Source organism: Gavialis gangeticus, unplaced genomic scaffold, assembly GCF_001723915.1.
Source record: "Gavialis gangeticus isolate Ggan-Ray unplaced genomic scaffold, GavGan_comp1, whole genome shotgun sequence".
Taxonomy (NCBI): domain Eukaryota; kingdom Metazoa; phylum Chordata; order Crocodylia; family Gavialidae; genus Gavialis; species Gavialis gangeticus.
Genome location: NW_017729009.1, coordinates 2,459,632 through 2,476,700, shown reverse-complemented (window position 1 = coordinate 2,476,700; position 17,069 = coordinate 2,459,632). Strand labels below are relative to the sequence as shown.

At 42.8% G+C, this 17,069-nt stretch overlaps 2 long non-coding RNA genes across 2 annotated transcripts in view; one reads left to right on the top strand and one right to left on the bottom strand.

Moving 5' to 3' along the window:
• The window catches only part of LOC109292395, a 20,460-nt gene extending 19,548 nt beyond the window's left edge, over positions 1-912 (bottom strand). The window contains exon 1 of the long non-coding RNA XR_002096113.1: positions 900-912. This is a non-coding gene — a long non-coding RNA (uncharacterized LOC109292395). The remainder of the gene's footprint in view (positions 1-899) is intronic.
• Positions 536-16,806, top strand: LOC109292394. Its single transcript, XR_002096112.1, has 4 exons — positions 536-573; positions 7,532-7,625; positions 15,477-15,586; positions 16,717-16,806. It is a non-coding gene; the product is annotated as an uncharacterized LOC109292394 (long non-coding RNA).
• Positions 16,807-17,069: the final 263 nt, after the last annotated feature.

Genomic DNA, 17,069 nt, shown 5'->3' with positions numbered 1-17,069 from the left:
CCGTCCCCCGGCAGCGAAGGGGTTAAGCCCCCAGCCTGTGCCCCGCGAGCCCTAATGAAATCCCGGCGTATTTACTTTTGTAGCTCCCGATTCATTATTGATTCATAAAGGACTGTTGACAGAGGCATCAGGGGGATGATGGATGGGCCGATTCGGAAGCAGGTTTCTTTCAGCCGAGACAAAAAGGGAAGGACAACTGGCCCCTCCGAGCAGAGCCCCGAGGTGCGGCCGCAGGACGCTCCTCGAGCCCCTGCAGAGGGCTGGGCACCGGGCAGCCAGCCTGCCCCGGGCCTCCGGGGCGCTCCGGGCTTTTCTGCAGGGAGACTGGCCAGCCAGAGCCCTTTGGCGACCTGCTTTCAGTTCGGAGGACGGAACAAGCCTGCTGCGTTTTTAGCAGGGCTGAAACACCTCGCTTCCCCCCCCCAAGCCCCGCCGGGCATCTCCTTCTCCCCTCGCAGACGTGCCGGGCTGCACGCATGTGCGCCGGCTCTGCCCAGGGCCGCCGCGGCCATGTGGAGGGGGAGGCAGGGACAGGGCGCGGAGGGAAGGGCGTGAAGCAGCACCAGCAAATGTGTAAGTCACGGGGAGACTCAGGGACAGCCGATGGGCAAAGATCTCACGAACACACGTGAACTTTCTTTTCTCCCCAAGACAGGACTAAAACGCCTGGCTTGCAGGTGTTAAGCTCAGTTTTCCCAGACTGAACTCACGGCCCCGTCCACTTCTGCTCAAGTGGAAGTGGTGGACGTGGGCAAGATGCCCTCCAGGTGCTTAGCTGCTAATGGCGAGATCGCATCCCGGTCTCCCTCCAGCTTGTGGGAGTTTCGCAAGACGGACAGGATCGGGCCCTCGGTGCCCTCCACTGTTCAGACCTGCAAGTTATTTCACGCCATTTCCACTCCAGCTCTCCCTTGCTAGGGGCTGTGCAAAGGTTGAAGGTTGCCCACCTCCCCAGAAATCAAACTGGTAGCGTTGCTTGTTTTTATTTTATTTTGGATGATGATGATGATGATCTTTAAACACACAGCCTGCAAAATTCACTAATCCAATTGGTCTGGCTTCGTTATTTATTGTCAGCGAGCTGGGCTATAGCTATATTTCATGTATGCACATAAAAAAGCCCAGGGTTTGCAATTCCAAATTTGGCTTCAGAGCGCCAGTTAAATTGTGATCTCTTGTAGCGCAGGAGAAAGAGCCCCTTCAGTGAAAATCATATTATTTTGTTTGATCTTGCAGTTTTGCAAGAGCTATTGCTAACAGCTGTACAGAGATTTGCATTGCTCAAGGATTCTCTCCCTTCAGGGCAGAGGTGACTACTAGCGAGGGCTGCTCCCAGAATTAAATGAGACACGCAGACAGGAAACACAGTTGGCGACACACGCGCACACACGCACAATACTTGTGACAGGCAATTTGTAGACGATGTTATTAACCAAACCCCCCCCCAAACACAACAAACGCACACAACTTCAGCACGTTACAAATATTTTCTTAGATTATTTCCAAAACCCAGAAAAAACTAAGACTAAACATTTTTGGGCTACGGATATGGACTTTCTGCAGAGACTGGATGTGGATACTCTTGCAATACAGTAGAGCAGTGCTCAGCGTTAGGGTGGGCAGGCTAGATGTGTTATTAGGATGAGCCAGGGCTTGCGAGATAACTTCCCAGCTGTTTTAGGTTTTAATTTTTTAAGTTGGCTAAATGCCCGTCTCTTTCTAGCAGGCTGGTTGCTTTTGGTGACTGACAGAGCAAGGTCATTGAAGCTCTTCAGGGGTATTGGTGTCAGGTTTCAGAGGAGAAAGATAAAACATCTCAGAGCTTTTTTTTCTCTCCCCCCCTCTCGCTGTGGAGCCCCATATGCAAAGAAATGAAGGGCAGGCATTTTCCGTGTCTGTAGAGTTTAGACAGGACTGTTTTGCTTAGCCATGTTACTGGAAATGGGACTGACAAGTGGGTTTGCAAATCACTGGCATTGCAAATTGCGAGGAGTTTATCTTTAAGAGGCATATATGTGCATGCCTTCCAATAAGCCTGCGCTTGTGCTGTGTCCAAGTCACAATGCTTTGCAAACTGTCAACATTTAAGCAGCTGCTATCTTCTCAGATATAACTTTCCCCCTTACAGTTCTGATCTCCTTATGTAAAATATTATTATTAATAATCATAATACCTGTTCCAGGCTCAATAAGAAATTTTATTTTCCTCCTTATTTAGACCACAGGGCTTTTAACATTAATTATAATTATATTTCACTCCATTAGGGTTACAGTAAATCTGAAGTTAAAAATCAAAACACGCTACACCACATAATGGCTTATTGCATAATCCTTCCTTAGTGCTCTGCCTAATGTAGCATTCAGTGGTCTCAACAATTCCACACTGGACTTTTGTTGTGAGCCGTGTTAGAGTGTGTATGGGTGTATATGGGGGACATGGGGGGCTCTCAGTGTTTGCTTTACTTGCTTTTTTAAAAGTGACTTAAGTGAATGGCATATTTTGAGCAGCGCATAAGTGCTACAAACCTTGCCTGCTTCTGCATTCATGGAAGAGAGGAAATCATTTCTGTCTGTGTGCTTTCCCCAGACCATCATGTTGTATGGCCGCGTTAGAAAATGGATTGCAATGGATTTGAGAGCTAAGATGCCGCAAATCCTCTGCCTTACACACAAGTGTTCCACTGAGGGTTTATTGTATTTATATAGTCTTGGTACCATACCATTGCAATAAACATATTGCCATAGTCATAGTAGAGGGAAAAAGCATGTCACTGTCAAGAAAACCGACATGCCCTTTTGTCACACAGCGGTTAATACCAGGTTTTAGAGATAGCTGTCCTTCACCTTATTTTATTTCCCCTTTTAAAGTTTCACTGTTTGTCTTAAGGCACAGATGCAAAACATTACATTTCCACTTTATACATGTGTTCTTTTAAAAGATTTGTTTAGATAAGGAAACCCATGCTAAGTGTTCTCGCTTGAAAGAAATTAAATATATAGAATGGTAAGCTGCTGCTAAAATATATAAAAAAACATTTAAATTAATAATAAGAACTTGTTCTGAGGCAAAATTCAATTTTACTTCCTATTATGCAATCTTTGCATGTAAAGTTGCTTTAATGCAAAATAGCAGCTCATCAAAAATTCTGTTTTATTGGTATAAAAAATTTATGATATCCTGAGGCATGAGGGGCAGGGAGCAAGGTAGAAAAGCTATGTCCTTTTACCAAGTTTAGTGCTTTCTTAAAAGAAACATTTCGAACTTTTTATTAGGGAGGGAAAGGCAAGAGAGTTTATACCATACCAAGTTCCTTCAGTGACAATGTCATTGAACAGCCCTGACGCAGAATCATTTAGCTGACTGCACGTTCTTTGCAGACTTTTGCTTTCACTGTGATACCATGATGTCCATATAGATATAGCACCAATATTGTTTATAAGACTGAAAATGGATGCTTTTATTCAATGCTACTGCTGGAAGGCCCTCGCGTTGCAATTGCCCTGTATAATCATAGAGCGCATCTGTGTATATGCACATACAACTATGTGCAGATTGTTCCAGCATATTGAATATCCAATTCTGCTGCTGCTGTCAGGCAAAAACTCCATAGTAGACCTGATTCACCCTCATACTGGTTTTACATTAGCATGTGTCCCACTGATTTCAAGATCATTGCTCCTGATTTGTGCAGATAGGTATAACAAGATCAGCATCAGGGCAGTTACCTACAGTGGGAATTTTGCTGGAGTAAAGACTGCAAGAAATAGGTCTTCTGGAATCTGCATTAATAATTATTAATGCATAGCTCTTTATATTGGCTTTCACTAGCAAAATCTCAAAGCACTTTACAAAGAGGGAAACAGAAGCACAGGGCCAAGGTCAGTCAGTAGGCCAGGGGCAGAGGTGGAAATAAAGCACAGTGTCAAAGTCCAACTCCAAGTCCCTGTTCACTCAGTTCAACCTACCCCTTTTCCATGCACTGTGGCTTGAAGTCGGTACGTTTGTGAAATCAGTGAGAATGCCATGAGATGCTGAGGGGAAGCTAGCCAGCATACAGTTTAGCCCTACATTTTTTGGATCCAATCCCATTCCTACTGAAACTTTGCCATTACAGAGACTAGCCCTCTGCAATATGGATGAAATTACTGATGGCAATAAATCTGCACCCTAGGATTTTGCTAAATGTTCCCCTGTTGCTTTTGTGTTGTGATGCAGATATTACCCTAAAGCCTTTCATAGAGTTCAAAGAGTAAATCTGACTAGATAGAGGTCTCTGCCATGACATCTTTCAACTCTCCTCCCCCCAATATATTTTCTTTTTTTCTATTTAAAGTTGATCAGCAGCAGCAAAAGGAAGCTGAATCTTTTGCACCTGGCTTTGCTATTCTTTATTTGCACTGCCGAGGCAAGCAATCCCTTCAAGGTCTGAGAAGAAAAGCTTTTATTTCATTCACTCTTTCATTCTTGTTAAATCACAGGCAGCCCTGCACATCATATTTAGTGAAATGCAGCACTGCTTACAATGGAAGGGACACATGCAGCGCTTTGTTGTCTGTCACCAGTGTTGAAGGCAGGGAGACCCAAATGTGTTCAGAACCTCAGAGCATAAGGCCGCTAAGTCTATTTGGATATGGTCGATTTTTCTACGCTAGTCAGCTGCAGCTTACAGTTGTCTCCATCTTTAAGTGACAGTAATGTATCTGGTGCGCTACCTAAGCACAAGCACCAAAAAGAGCTGAAGGCAGTAATGAATTACATCCACAGAACCTGCAGAACGTGAGAAAATGAGCCCATTCTACAGAAGCTGAATAGCAAAGAGGTTTTGTAACAGCAGTTTTAGAAGCATCCATTCATTTTTAAATGCCCAAATACTATCAAGTCTGGGTACCCAGAAAGACTAGACACACGTTATCTAAGCAGCACAAAATTGCGTAGCAAAATAAACCCTGGCATATCTATTTCCCAGCCCCAAGTGGTACTAGATCTCTCTTGAAAAGACTGCTGCACATAGAAGCTTGAGGAGTCACAGAGTTAAGTACCTTATTTGGAATTTAAAGAAGGCCAAGCAGAAAGAGTGGAATGAGGTAATAGGTAAGAGTTAAATCTGACATAATAAGCAGATTGTATAGTCATGTCACTCGGTTCAATAATTAATGAAGTAATTTGGATCAAACTTAAACATAGTGGCATTATCATCTTGTCTCTGGCATAGAATCTAAAAATGCTGTTTCTAATAAATCAATGAAGTCTTGTATCATTTTAAAGAAGTCTCTTCCCTAATCTGTTTCCAATTGAACTTTACAGTAAATATATCATAATTACCAGAGCTGGGTGTTTATAGATGAAACAGTTTATAGGTTAAGCTATTTTGGTTTAAAATCACTTGCATTTTTAAAAGCAAGGATATTTCTGGGGTAGTCCCTTGAAAATAAAAATACAAAGATAAATGCTGTACTTCAAGGGTTAAGCAAGGTCCCAGGATCCAAGTAAATATTTATATGAAGTGCTCAAAGAAGGGGGGAAAAATCTCAATATAACCAAATATAAATCATGGTGCTTTATGTTAGCTGTCAAATTATTCTAGCCCTTGCATTCCAGTACTTGCTCTACTGGTAATGTCGCATACAGTATATGGGTTTATGACTTGGTGCAGGTTTGGCAAGTTATTAAAGTAAATTGTATGGAGGTTTACACAGACTCCCTTCAATACTCGAAGACAAACAACCTGTTAACTTTGTGATAACTACAATGCACAATTATACAGAAAAAAGGGGATCTTTACAAGTAGAAGAGAAAAACACACCAGCTCCTTCTGTTGTGCAGAGCTGTGCATCTTCTCTCCAGACATTATTAACCCTTCAGCATTTCTGCATCTCTGTTTTCACAGCAAGTAAAGAAACTTATCGCGATGGAAACAATGGCCAGGCACCTATCAGGAAAGAACATCACACCAATGCAGGCAGCCCCTAGCTCACAGTCTTGACCTGAAGGGGGACTATGTGCTCCAGGAGTCAGATGGGTGATTTAGTTTCTCTGCTTTGCCCTAGCTCTGCTCAGTGCAGACTCCAGTCATGGCATATTGAATTATGCCTGACGTTTTTATGATGCGGACTGCTCTCTAACTTGAGACTGTGCTGCAAGAGACCACCAGCTCATTTCTCTGAGGCCCACAAATGGTGCCCACAGCAATGGCTGCCTGTCATATTTCACTAACTCATTAGATCTTCTAAAAAAATTAATCCAGGGGACTGGCCTCCCATGATATTGTTTCATTATCACTATTCTCTCCCCTTTATAGCTGAAGCTCCCCCTCTTTTTTTTTGCTGGAATTTAGTATTGGGGAAGGTGCCAGGTTTGATTGCACAGCACAGTGGCACCCTCAATATAGGCAGTGGATTGGTCAAGTTTTCACCATCTGTCCTCTCCCTACCCAACAGGTCATTCCTACACCTGCCTCTATCTACCAAGGGCCTAGAGGGGAAAGCAGTTAACTCTCTACATCTGTTACATTCTTACCTTTTTCTAGAGAGGCTCTCAAGGAAGTCAAAAAATGTGTAATGTGGACTGTTCATCCATTAGGAATTAGTTTGACCTCCAGATTCATTTCACATGGGCTACTGTACCCTGTCCAGAAGTTTGGCCACTATCTAGGTTTGGACATCCTGGAAGAGGACAGCACCCATATTCTTCTAACCAGCTTCCTAAGCTGCCCCTTTTCTTCCTTCCTTCATATGCAAAGTAGGGGGTCTTTCTCCTGGGTTGTCACAGATGGCACATCTGCAAGCTGAATAAAAAGGTCCATTTAGGTCTGTTTCTCTTTTACAAATTGACCTGCTCTGGATTGGAAAAAGAAGCTTTAGAAAAAAAGCTTTAGAAAAGTTTTTAAACTATTGCAGGAGCTGGATGTGAAAGGGGAAGAGGTAGAGAGTTTCCAGACAAGGATGTACTGCTAGAGGGGAGTTTTGCAGGAAGGCAAGGAACCCCTTCTGAAACATCTGCCAGACCAAATGAAGAAGGGGGTGGGGTGCCACTTTTTAAAACGAGTTCCCCTCACCATACACGTGGCCCCAGAGGTGTCTAAATCAGCCCTGCAAGAAAGAAAGATCTTTCTGGATCACAAAAATACTTCCTAAGTGAAAATATTCTGATTTTAGACTGGATCAGATCACACTGAAGGAGAGGTTAAAGAAAAAAAAAGTCCTAAGGAAAGATACTTCAGACTTCCACACAAGGACTTTGCCCCCACTTCAAAATTATGCAAGCTGGAACACTGTGCAATGTTCTCAATATATTCAAGATAGTTGTCAAGAACAAAGTATAAACATTTCCAGCAAATGCACTTAATAGAAGTTTGTTTGCCAAGTGCTGCTGCCTCCCTCTTTGGTTATGGTTAGGGAAGCCTAGTTTTGATTAAACAAGGGGAATAATGCCCCCCAAATGAATAGGTTTCTGTAGTCTCCCACTCACCCACCCAACACTGCCAGCATCCTGGTACACAAAGTTTATCACAGGCTTTTTTTTCCCTTTGCAGGAGTCCCTTGTTACAAGATTTGGCAGCAGCAGCATATCTCAGTTCCCAGATTTGCTTAACTGAATTTATCCAGGCAATCCAGTGAAGAGATCTGGTGAGTGACCAGCAAATACATTTTTAGGAGCCAGAGAAAACTGGCTAGAGTCTCTTGTTCTACTTAAAAAACACAACCACGTTCTACACCTGGAGTGAAATTCTACCATGGTTGAAGAGCAGGAGTTTTGCCACTGACTTTAATGGGGCCAAGATTTCACCCGATTAGGTTCCTTCTGCTAAGACATAGCTGGACTGAATGCAGTAGAGGTATATTGCTGCAGCAATTAAGCTGTAAACAGTATCTGCCTTTGCTTGAATCAGTTTGCTCCACCCTATACATATATCAGGGCTGCAGACACCTTGAGCCAAGAACCCAGGACCCCAGGGAACAGGTGTGTTCATTCCATCACTGAACTAACAACTTCATTGCAAAAAAGCAACTGTAAATGTTTCCCCAACTACTGTTGCAAGTGCAATATACCTGTAGCAAATGGGGAGGCTTACCCTGAATTAGAAAAAACTTGATGAATACAATGCTTCTGTTTTAATTAAATACTTTGCCTGATGAATTAATGGTTTCTCTTGAAATCTCAGTTGGTTTCTTTAATTGCTGGTTTTCAATAACACAGCTTTATTTCCCTCCAGACTGTATTTTCCTTTTCCGGGGGATTTCTCATGCTGAATATCCATAAGAACCCCCTGTAATAGTAAAATCCAGGGAGAGCTCCATTTCATACAGCCAGCCTTTCATCAGACTGTGATGCACTAGGGTATCACACAAATCCACACACTCAATGACCTTTTCCACCCAAGTGCCTCCTTGTATCAACATACATCCATTGTCTTCCATTACCTTTACTTCCAGAAATCTGCCCATCACCAGTTACAGTCTTCAGCAAGCATTATATAAATGCTGAGGTATGTTTCCTTGAAGATCTGGGCTCACAAAAGGAGTTAAGTCCACTTAAGTCCAAACTTCAGATCCTCAAATCTCCCCACCCTACTGTTGTTTAACCCTGGAGGTACCTCAAGTCCATAGATGCTTCAGTTTTCAGTAATAAAATTCCCCCAGGCAGCTAAAGTTCTGTTTCTGAGCCTGCACAGAAGCATCTGAATCCTAGCAAGACTAAACAGTTTAGCTCTCTCATGCCTAAGCCCTGCCAGGATCTACAAACTAGGCATTCCTTCACCTACCTTGCCTCAGGGGCTAAATTTAGCAAGCACTCTGAACACATCTATTAGAAAGGGCTTCACACAAAGTGTAGGAATCTTTTCCATTCAATATCTTTGGAACAGGGACTGGAATCAGGCCTCTCTCCATGGGAGTGTCTAATCACCAACTTAAACAGTCACGCTCAAGCTTGCTCCTACTTTCTGGCGCAACAAAATCTAAATGTTTTGTGCAAGTGGAGCAGTTTCCACAGGCTTCAGAGCCCTCCCTGCAGTTCCCGAATTGCCTAGATTTGATGGGGACTTGAATCCTCTCAGGGATGGGATGGACTGAATCCATAGTCTCCTACATCCTGACCGAGTGCTCTGAACTACTGGACTGAGGGGGCACCGCATCTCCTGTGACTGTTTTGGACATAGACAAATTCCCTCAGAAGTGGTTTGTGTTGCAAGTCTTGAACTGAGGAAGGTACACCCTGGTAGTGCAGAGTAAGATGCTACCAGAGAGAGGGATTATTTAAAACAAACCCTTATCTTCAGCATTTCCTATTAGCTAGCTTAGACAGTTTCTTGCTCAGTGTGCTGACCTTTCTGAGGCTCGTGCTGAGTTGCCCAACTCTCCCCATGCATTGTACAAGGAGCCTACATCCTCTCTCAGAGCTATGGATTTTGCTAAAGAATTCTGCAGTTGCCTTAATATCATCATACCCAACCCCTTTATAGACCTAGACCTATAGTCTTAACGAAACAGAAGATAAGGTGGGCATATATTCCCATGGCCACCACCACTAAAATACAGTTTTGAGGGTTGGTGTCCTCAGTTCAAGAATGTTGAAAAATTAGAGAGGAGTCAAGGGAAGAACCATGAGAATGATTAACACTTGCATTATGAGAGGCTTAAAGAGCTCAATCTATTTAGCTTCTTAAAGAGATGTTCAAGTGGTAGCTTGACTACAGTCTGTAAATGTGTGTATTGGAAACAATTATTTGGTACAGGGATCTACAGCAAAATTCTAGCAAGAGCCAATGACTGGAAGTCAGAGCAAGAGCAATTTAAACTCAAAACAATGCAATTTTTTAAAAAACTGGTAAGCTAATTAGCTACTGGAACAATTTACCAAGGGTTATAGTGGATTTTCCATCCTAGAAAATTTTAAAATCCAGATTTTTTTTTTCTTTTAGAAAAACGTACAAAGACATGCTCTAGTTAAACAGAAGTTTATTCAAGGAAGTCCTAAGGCCTGTTCTATACAGAAGGTCAGACTAGATGACCACAACTCTCTCTTCTGGTCTTATCTACAAAAAAAAATAAAATAAAATAATTGGCTAATAGTGGTCACTGTGAACCAGTAGGAAGCAGTGGAGAAACATACTGCTGAACTATCTGAGAAGTTAATGGATATATGAAAGTACTGGTAATCATTATGAAATCTAAAACTTTGTAATAGATTGCATTCAATTCAGCAAGAACTTTGCCATTGTTATTTTTTTCGCATTTAATTTAAAGAGGCAATATCCTTTTAAGCTTTCATTCTGCAGCAGGGTAGATTAAATTTAAAATAGAAAAGTACTGCAGAATAGATCTCAGGATGTTCAAGGCTGGAGGACAACTTAATGAAGCAGAAACTGAAATACCATACATCTCCAATAGCTTTAATTTATACAAATATTATCTTTGTGTCTTTCATAACATGATGCAGAGGAGTCTGGAGTACAGTGCTTTTCAAGATAATTTTATTCATTTTAGTACCTGGGTTTGAAACCAGCCCAATTCAAACCAAAAGGGCTATAAAGATTTTTGCTCTAATTGCTGAAACAGGCTTGCACATCTAAAATCAGTTTAATAGATGAATTTATAGATGTATACATAGGGATAAGTACCAGACCACTGAGGATTCAATTCTGCCACTGTTACTAATATTGGCTAGTACTTTCAGTCACAAGTAGCACTAATGTGAGTAAGAGTGGCAGAATCACATCTCTTAGGCTGGAGTTTTGTGGAAATGAGAAGCCCTCCTGACAAAGGCACCTTTTCTAGACCAGCAGATAGGGCTAGAAGCAGTTTGGGTATGTTGAATCTCATCTATCTGCCAGGTCAAGTCATTTGAGGTTGGCTGTAACATCAGGCAAACAAGGGCAGCGGTGGCAAAGCTTCAATGAAAAATTAAGCTAACATGCAGCCTGGGTCATGGATCTGTTGCATCTGCTAGTATAAACTTCAGGGAGAGATCAGTGAGCAACACACAAAAGCAAAAGGTGAACTTGGTACTTTGTTCTGCAGATGATAAAAGCTAGTGAACTAGCTCCTTCAAGCAGAGCCAGCCCTCATTTTCTATGTGAGCTTTGCCTACATTTAGAGTAAAAAAATCAAATGGCACCTTTTCAGAGGTTCTGATTCCAGGAAGGCCAAAGTGTTGGCGATCCACATCCCCTACACCAAGGGAGGGTTAGCATTGGTTGAGTCCCACTCTATAATCTGATGTTCGCATGATTCCCTCCCTACTTCTTTTTGGCATTTTTTGGCTGGCTCTGGGAGTGAACCTTCCAGTCCAGTCTGTAACCTTGGCTTACTCCATGCTCTCAGCTGAATCCTTCAAGTTGAATCCCAGAAGGTTTGGAGGTTCAACCACACTGCTTCATTTTCCCTGGAACAAAGCCTACCTCATAGGGCACATGAGCCATCTTTGCAATGAACTCACTTTGTGACCTTGGACAAATTGCTTAATCTTTCTGTGATTTAGTTGTACTATCAGTAAAATAGGAACAATGCCATTCCCTGACCTTCGGAAAGCACCTGGAGGCCTGTACAGGAGATACTTATTACTTGGTGTTTTATTGGTCCAAAAGGCATGAAATCTGTTCCAGCTATTTCAAACCAGACCCTGCTTCATTCACAGTGTCAGAACTGTTGAGATAAACGAGTTGTTGGAAAAATCTTTGAATAAGAGTACAGTTCATTAGCAAAGAGTACGTCTTTTCTTTATGCTTCACAACATGCATTTTCATGATTGGTTACAAGTCTGGCATCAATTCTTTCTTCATATACTGCCAACAATTTTGTATGATCTTAATTCCCACCCCCTTTATGAAAACCTCAGACAAAAAATCCATATAGTAGTCTGTAAGTGCTTGATTGACACACAGATTAATGTTACAATTAAAGAGTGTTATCAGGTGAGTGCTTCAAAAATCACAATATTTCACAGGCAGGCAGGCTTCATGACACCACTGTAAGTAGAAATACTTTATTAAAATTATTTAGAATCACCATCTATCAGCAGGAGAAACCTTGTGTTGTGCTAAAAGAATTGACAGATTGATAGCTGTGAAATGTTTCCAATCCAATAAAATATAACATTGTATTTCCAATAACAACACCAATATGCAAAGATTTATAGTGGTTACCAATTTATTAGGAAGATGATGAAGTTCTAATTTGTAAGGAACTTGAATCTATTTCAACTCCATGTTCAGTGTCCTTCAAAACTATTGCCAATCCAGTCATTTCTTTCATGAACAAACGAGCTATGAATATGCATATCAGATACAGCATGGCAAGGGTTGTACTGTCACCTTACCTCAGAAGGTCATGAACATAAATCTTCTCACACTAATAGTGCATCTACCTTAGCTAGGCACTGAGTGGCCTTCCAGTTTCCTCATGCCATTTCTTTATGCATAATTGGGTAGAAGCCCTCACACATCCTCTCCCTTATGGTTCTTGGATGAAGTATGGAAGCAAGAAGCTACAAGTTAAAAAAATGGAATTGCAAAAAGAAGAAAGAAAAGGCCAGACAATCAGCCACTTAATGCAAACCTAATGGCTATGACTTTTCCAGGAGCTTGTATTCAAGGCTAACAAATCTCTGGGCTTGGAGAAGCAATTCTGGTGCAGTTTCATGGGTGAACCAGTTAAGCTTGGTGTGGAACAGATCCTTTCCATCTCTGTCTTAAACAGTGCGGAAGTACTTCCAGCAATCTGACAATAAACTGAGATTACTGGATCGAAGGTACCAGCTATGCTTCTCGTTAGGTTGGTAGATGGTGCAGCAGGCTATCCAGTTGCAACAGTCAGAGAGGCTTGAGTTACAGCCACACCTGTTCCACTGCTGGTCTCTTTTTTCAGCTCCTCCAGTTCATTCCTTTTGCTCACCCCTAACTCTTGGCAAAATTAAAACCAATGACAATTTTTCCTTTTCTCCAGGAGAATGAACAGATAGAGTTGGAAAAGGAAATTGCTCTTTTGTTTACTCTCCAACCAGCCTCTCCTGTCTTTAACGTTAGGGAGTTCACAAGCTCAATTCTGACTTTCATTATAAAAAGTTAGGGAACGACTCCACTGAAGCTGATGGCATTGCACCAATGCAAATGGAGCTGCAAGCCTTCCCCTCTTGGTAAAAGCATATTTAATCTGTATTCAAATCCTTTCTTGTTGCATGAAGGACAAGTAACATTTTACTTTCCCTGAATATCAGCATTTTTAAGGAGAAGTAAGGTTAAAGCAGATGTGGGCAAAATAGTAGATCAGGCTGGTGGCCGGACTCCATTTCCCAGCAGCCCCTGCCAGCGTGGCTGGAGCCAGTTTCCATGGAGACCCCAGCAGCAGTCTCAGTGGAGACTGGTTCCAGCTGCCCTGGCAGGGCATGTGGCAGGGCACATTGCTGCTCAAGGGCTGGGCTAGGATCTTGCAGTGGTGACAGTGTGGTCCAGAGCCAGGGCAGAGCCATGATCTGTAGCCTGCATGCTTTGGGCAGTGACATGCAGGCAGAGGATCACAGCTCTGCCTTGGCTCCTTGCATCGGTGACAGCATGGTCTGGAGCAGGGGCAGAATCGTGATCCACTGCCTGCATCCACTGGGGCATGTAGGCTGGAGATTGTGGCTCTGGATCTTACAGTCACCACTGCAAGATGCCAGCCCAGCCCAGCCCAGAGCAGCTCCCCACCCTGCTGTGTGCCCTGCCAGCAGGGGCAGTGCTGGTGGGGGGAGGGTGGATTTGAGGGGGCTATAGGCCACCCCAAAATTCCCCATGACCCCCTATAGCCACCAGTTGCAGTGGCGGTGCTGCCACTGCCACTGCTGCCGCTCTGCACAGATGCCAGCAGCTGAGCCCACCCTGCTCCCACCTGCAGCACAGCCCCCCACCAGGAAGAAGCTGGCACTGCTGCCACCTGCCAGCACTACTGGGGGCGGTCTCCATGGAAACCCTGGCCCTACACTATCACAGTGCAGCTGCTGCTGGGGTCTCCATGAAGTCTGGCCCCAGCCATGAGGGCACGGGCTGCTGGGAAATGGAGTCCATTGCTGGCCAGATTTGCCCACCCCTGCTGTAGAGAGTCTAATGCTTGCGTATTTTTCTCTTAAATTACACGTTTTTTAAAGCAGCTGTGCAGATGTTTTCAGATAGGCTTGAATAGCAAGGACTTTTATTTTTACTAGCAGAAAAAGGAAAAAAAAAGTCTTTTAGCAAGAGAGAAGAGAAAATTTGTGACCTGGAGCAACCGTTAATCTTCAGCACAACTGGGTTTTGTCACAAGAAGCACGTGTGTGTTCTAAAGAAAGAGCAGCTCATTTGAATGGACTACTTATACATCGACCTTAACATGGCTCACTAACAAACACTCTGATAAAAATATTCTGTGTCGAAAGTGTGGACCTGATTCTGCAATAGCACCTGCCCCTGCAAAACCCCATGGAAGTAAATGAGGCTTTACACTGATATTGCAATCTTGCTGCAAGGGTCACCTTGCAGAATTGGTGCCTTCAATAGGAATTTGCAAGCTAATGTGCTAGTTGAAACAGAAATCATTATAATTAATACCATGAACAATGTATTTGCCTTTCCCTAATAGCTCTCACTGTGTAAGTTCAAGTCCTTCAACAGAGGGAAGAAGCCCAGTGCCCATCCAGTCACACAATCTAGTTCAGTGTATCCATTGGCCTCAAATCCAACCAGTGGCCCAGTCTCACCACAGCATGAAGAAAGTTTGGGGAGGTCAAACTAGGCTATTAGTTTTCTTTCACCAGTCTTCATAAACCATACGTGTCAAATACTTCCATTTATGCATTGCTTGTAAAAGTATCACACTTAAGCTGGGGTGCTATTACAGCCAACAAATCTTAGCAGTTCACAGTCAGATCTGCTGTAAGTTTTTTAAATAACTAGTATTGTAATAGGGACAGAAAGCTACTGTAAGTTTGCAATTGTATTGCAGTTTTTTGGCACTGCTAAGCAAACTTTGGTAAACTACATCTTTCCTTAAAGGAGGCACCTCATCAAGGACCAAGGGCCCCGTGTTTAACTGAACCAAATGTTGTTCAGAGAACATTGAGAACAGAGATCAGGTACAATCAATCAGTTTGATTTACCACCTAACTATAGGTAGCTGAGAAACTTAAAATTGATGAATTTTAAATTAAAAGGCCTGGCTCCAAGAGCTACACTGACCATGGAGGATGTTCATATATAGGTAATGAATGAAAGACACCTGTTGACTCATGGTTGGTAACAAATACAAATGAGAACAAGGCCATAGCCCCAATTTCGTCATTAGGAGAGGGTTCATCTCCCACATAGCTATGCTGCTAGGGATCCAGAGAAATAAGGGGCTCCAGCCCTTTATAGAAGTATTCCTTAGGACCAGCAGATCTTGGGGGTGGGGTTGAAATCTGCAGGCTCTGTTTGCCAAATCACTTTCCCTTCCCAAAAGCTTCCTAACAATCCTTTCCTTTTTACCCAGGCAGATTCCTGCCAATCTATATTTCTTCAGACTATGAGGTCTCCAGCTGCTTCTAGCCTGTCAGAGCTCTCCGGCTGATTGATTCCCCACAGGACAGTCCATCAATGGAGGTCAGGGAAATACTGAAACTTCAATGGTGTGTGAGCGTGTGTTTTTAAAGAGCCATTTAACAATGTTAACTATTTTATATAAAAAAGACTCCCCGTGAGTCATTTTTGGTAGCTCCCCTTGGCTTCTGGATTTAAATCGTTGGGGTTATGCAACCTTTGAAGTCACTCTCCTCTTCTCGGAGGAAGTGCCCAAAGCAGCTTTACTAGCATCTGGACACTTGGCCATACCAGAAGAGGCAACAGAAGCTGTTAGACACAGGACCCTTTCTTCCTACCACCAATTTGTCCAGGTGGGATACTCATCCGTGATCTATGATTTTTCTTTTTTTTTTTCCCCCCCTGGGAGTGCCAGAAACTAACAGCCGCCTTCACTTCCAGTTTATCCATCTGGTTCAAATCATATCCAGTCTGGATCGCTGGTTATTTTCAAGGACTGAAGGAGGCCAAAACTTTTATTACACAAACAACCTGGTAAGAAGGTAAAGTGTCATTTTCATGAGTTTTCACTTCAGTCTCTGGTAGAAATAGTCCAGAGTCACTAAAAAGAGCTGTACCCTGTACATGGAGGCATATTCTTCTCAAGGCAACATTCAGCATTTCTGGCAGGTCAGATTTTACGAGCAGATCAAACCTGAGCTGAAAGGATGTTTGAAATTGCTTTGCATTATAATACAGTAGGTGCAAACTGGATTTGTGTAGCAGACAGAAGGGTAGATTCTCAGCTGTGTAAACTGGTACATATACAATCATTTTACACCAGGCATGATCCTGGCTCAGAGTTTCTTCGAAAGATCTAATGAAACACTGAGCATTTGAAGCTTTTTGAGAAGGTGTTTCAAAGGCACAGAAAAGTAACCTGCTTACAGACTCTAAACTAGTGCTTTATAAGAGAAATAAACCTTCCCTGCAGGACTTAGCTACAGCTAAGATTTTTTTCCTTTTCCTGGGGAGATGGAAATAATGGGATAATATTCCCACTTTTCATATCCTCAACCACCTGCTATATTTCACAGCTGAGTGTGAAAGTTTTCAGTTAAGCCAATAATGTCCCTTTTTAACAGACAGACTTTGCTACCTCAGTCATTTTGCTGCTTACCAAGTTACATGTTGTTAACTGGTTTACCTTCCAGGATACAAAGTGGAAGAAAACTGCCTTAAAATAAAAGGAGTGCAAAGTGGAAGACTTGTCTGTCCCAAATGAATGTTAGGGCCTGTTTCTCTAAATGACAATTGTTAGTATTTGGAGGTGACAACTGCTGCCTTAATCTTAATTTTTCTTCCCTCTGTAAGATATTGCTTCACTATTTTAGCGGTGTTTCATAGTTTCTAGGGTCGGAAGGGACCCGAGTAGATCTCAGTGTTGGTGGACCTTAAACAAGAACGTTTGGGGCCTTCGTGTAGGTTTAAACCAGAACTTGTGTGTGAGGGTTTGGCATCTGGTAGAAGGATCAGGGTACTCCGAGAGCGACCTAAACCTTCCCAA